Source organism: Nicotiana attenuata, unplaced genomic scaffold (assembly GCF_001879085.1).
Source record: "Nicotiana attenuata strain UT unplaced genomic scaffold, NIATTr2, whole genome shotgun sequence".
Lineage (NCBI taxonomy): Eukaryota > Viridiplantae > Streptophyta > Magnoliopsida > Solanales > Solanaceae > Nicotiana > Nicotiana attenuata.
Genome location: NW_017689345.1, coordinates 1 through 4,342, shown reverse-complemented (window position 1 = coordinate 4,342; position 4,342 = coordinate 1). Strand labels below are relative to the sequence as shown.

Below are 4,342 nucleotides of genomic sequence, written 5' to 3'. Positions count from 1 at the left end.
AGTTGGTCTCAAGCTTAATCGTTGTTTGTTGTCGCTGTTGAATCCATGGAGTTTAACGGTACGCTTCTTTAGACTCTAACTCTAAATTGATTGTGTACTTGTGTCTTAATCTCTGATATGGCTACGAATTAATTATCTTACAGCATGATCTTTTAAGAGTTGCTTAAAATGAGTCTGGAATTAAGTCATTTTGATATTTTATCCAAAGAGCCATTTTGATGATATTCAAAAGTTGGTTAGAAGGTGTCTAAAGAGTCATTTTGATGTTTACACCATCAAATCACCGTAAAGACAATTGTATTGGTCAAAATCTGACCAATATGGTCAGACCGACCAACGCCCCCGCTCGCAGACGGCAAGGCAACAAGGATCGACATGGGCTGTTCCATATCTTGCCCTCACGACTTTCGTCGAAGCGGTAAAGAATGACCTCCAGCGGGTAACCGAGGAGTGTGAGGCACAGAGAAGCGTCGATAGAGCATGTAGCCGGAGGACCAGAGCTGTATATATAGGAGGGTAAAAACCTCTCAGAGGAGGGCCTTTTTTGGGGAGGGAGAAAACATCTCTCCCATTCTCCATCTATCTCCTCCCTGTAACTTCGATAAACAGAAGGATGAAGGAGGCAATCTGCAGCGATTGATGTAATATGTAACATGTCCTACTCCACCGATTAGTGAGAACAATACTGGAAAGCCTCAATAAGATCGTTTATCTTCACTTCTTTTTAGATGTTATTCTTCTTTTAGTTCATTGATCTGGAATTCATTACGAATGACTAAGATTTACCCCATCATTTTCTTCAATTGATTTATACAAAAAGGTTACAATATCTTTTGAGACAAACAACAATCGCGTGTAACTTAGTACTTTAATATCTTAAATCTACCTAGTTGACTTATAAATGAATAACTAACATTGTAACAATTTTTAACTGTCGACATATATAAATTATATCCATTAGTTTACAAACCACTATGCTGTAGCTTTTGGTTTTAAATTTCGGGAGCTAAGCTCCCGTTTGACCATAAATTTTCTTTTTATATTTTTTTTCCAAAACAAATTAAAAATATTGTTTGATTATAAAAAATGACCAGTTTTTGAAGATGAATTTTCAAGTTTCAAAAAGTGATTTAGACTAATTTTTTCAAGTTTTTGAAATTCTTTACTCACAAAATTTCAACTTCTTTTTAAGTAAAATGCATGTCCAAATATAATACTATCAATTTTTAAAAACTAATTTTCATCTCATTTTTAAAAAATTCTTTTTCTCAAATTTCAACCAAATTTATGTCCAAACGTTAGCTTAGATAATGTGACCTATAGCTTTAACTATTCCCTATTTTCTGTAGTCAACAAACTAGTGATCATGTATCGGATTATGTGACCTAAGCTTTAATTATTCCCTCACAATGTTAACTTAACGTGGCCGTTGCGCACTTAGTAACGCTAATCAAGATTAACCGTACTATAATACTTAATGAAGCCTAACAACAGTGTGGACATAAGAAATGCTAATAAGTATTCCCTCCGTTCACTTTTAGTTGTCAAGTATTCTAAAAAAATAAATTTTCATTTTTACTTGTCATTTTTGGGCTTTCGCATATCAAGAGAAAAATAGTTTATTTTTTCTTTTTGCCCTTAGCATTAGTTACTCATTCCAAATCATTTTTCAAATCCATTAAGACTATACACTAATTAATATGGGTATCATGGTAAATTATGCACTTTATTTATTATTTCTTAAGGGGTGTGCAAAGTTAACAGTGGACAAGTAAAAGTGAACGGAGGACGTATTTGAAATAGCTGTACATGTTTAATAAGGCCTAATTCAAGTAATTAACAACTTTTAGTGTTCCAACAACCAGCTTGTCTTAGAAGGGGATCCTTGGAACAACAATAAAGTAATTTTTGTGTGACTTATAGGTCACAAGTTCCAGCATGGAATCGGGCAATGATACTTGCATTAAGATAGGTTGCCTACATCACACTCCCTTGAGGTGCGGCTCTTCCCTGACCCTGCATAAACGCGAGATGTTTCGTACGTTGGGCCACTCTTTTAACAACCAGCTTGCCTTATGTTCAGTTTGAGACAGTGGCGGAGCCATCTTATAGGAAGGGGTGTCAAATGACACCTCTTCGTCGAAAAAATACACTGTGTAGGTAGGTAAAAAAATAAATTATATATCATGGTAAATTATGCACTCCTTTGCTCTTTAGTCTTACGTGTATAATTTCATCTCTCAAATTTGGTTTGTAGTATTGCTCATCCTAACGGATTTTGAGTGGAACTTTTGAATGGTTGTCAAGTTTAACAATTATATTCGTTCATATATATATATATATGTGTGTATGAGTATTCTCAATATAGGAACATGCACTTAAACATAAGAAATTTTAATCTACAGTTCTGATAGTTCAACATTTGCTGCAACAATCACACCGAAATCGTACTACAAATATGAATTGTATCACCTAATTTAATTTCTCCCACTTGCCAGAAATCACTGAACTCATACATGTGGATTTATGCACAACTTTCCCTAACCAAATAGTAACAGCATATATTTCACATGAACCGATCATTCATCCTTATTCCTTAGTGTCATGAACATGAATATTGAGCCGTCTGAGCCAAATGGAATGAAGAATCATATGAAAAACATCATATCTTCGAGGAGGAAAATTTACCTCAAAATGTCTCCTTACTTCAAGTCCTCTCTTCTGCATTTTGATGTACTGTCTTTGAGGTATTGCAGTCAAGATTTTCTTCAGATTAGGTATATCGTTCGAACTCATTTCAACAGCAAAACTTTTCCAGTTCAATACATCACTAAATGGCGCGACATAATGATCCTTTAAGAGTATCGGAACACACCCCATGTAAAGTGCCTCGACCATTCTCGGGCTAGCTACTTCCCAACCACTCGGGCAAATACAATACTTACTCGTTCTAATCATGCCATAGTACGACACATTCTTCGGAAGGTACTCGTGTATTTGCACGTCTGGATCATCGTTCTTTCCCCAATGCTCCATTAGCACTTGCCTTATGTAGCCATGAATACCTCCCGCATAGAAAACTAAAACAGAACGATGTGATGGAGACGGCCCTCCAATTAATCCATCCGTTGTACCTCGAGGGAGATAGATTTCTGGCAACGATACATCCTTGATAGGATTGAATCTTTCAGATGTATTTGCATTACATAGAACTCTTATTGAGTTCTTGTACAAGTAAGGATTAGCTAAGGAAATTCTAGGACCCTGCGATATGGAAATTATATAAGAAGAATTAAGCACTGTCTCCCGTAAATATCAAAGAAAACAACCTCAAAATAATCTCAAGACTTGTAATAAAATTGTGCAAAGCTAATTATCATAAGTCATGATTCTTGGGCCGTTTCTCGACTATCAAGCCCCAGATGTTCAATTGAACCAGTATTTTCGACAACTAGAACACTAGTAGCGGGCACACCATGGATAACGTATTTTACGTTGTGGATGCAATAACGTATTTGCAACGCCATTGATATCTGGCAGGACAACTAGAACAGTAGCAGCGGGAACAACACCAAAATTGGTAGCACCATAAAAAAAATTTAGCAGCGGGGACAACACCAAATACGTTATTGCATCCACAAATAAATGATTCAACTGAACCAGTATTTTCGGCACAGACGTTCAACATAAGAACTTAAAGATCGAAAATATCAAGTTTAAATTCTGACTAAATAGTTTCTGCAAATTAGAGATTCCTTACCCAATCATGGCAAGCAAGCATAAAGTGATCAGATCCAAGGCTTCTGTTCCAATAAGGGTATTTTCTTGAGATATTATCAATATAATCTGCTGCTGTATTCCGCATAGGACCCCATTCCCGAGAATCGACAACATAAACATAGCTTACTATTGACAATACACTGAAGGGAAGGAAGTAAACATGGGCTTTTTCACGGATCGATTAGTCCGTAAACTTGCTAATCGTCAAGGCTGACTGAATTAGAATTCCTTCAATTCCTAGTATTCCTTGACTAGCACTATAGTGAAAAACAGGGGGTTCACCTTCCTCATATACATATTATCTTGAAATGTTTTTCCAGTTTCCAAGTAGCTCCTACAATTCCCAAATAAACAATCTTAATTTCATAGACAAAAGGTTGAAGAACGTTTTTAATTCCAGTTCAGTTCCATACTCAAAAAATTCAAGAATCTTTGCACCTTAGGAAAAAAGAATCTTTGCACCAGCTCAATTCTATAGTCAAAATTTCAAGAATTTTTAATTCCAACAACAATAAAAACATAACCAATATACTCTCACCGTGTAGGGCCTGAGAAGGGTGAT

The 4,342-nt window shown here is 35.8% G+C and overlaps 1 pseudogene; it reads right to left on the bottom strand.

Annotated features, from left to right (window-relative positions):
• Positions 1-2,384: 2,384 nt before the first annotated feature.
• LOC109222396 lies at positions 2,385-4,114 on the bottom strand (annotated as a pseudogene).
• Positions 4,115-4,342: the final 228 nt, after the last annotated feature.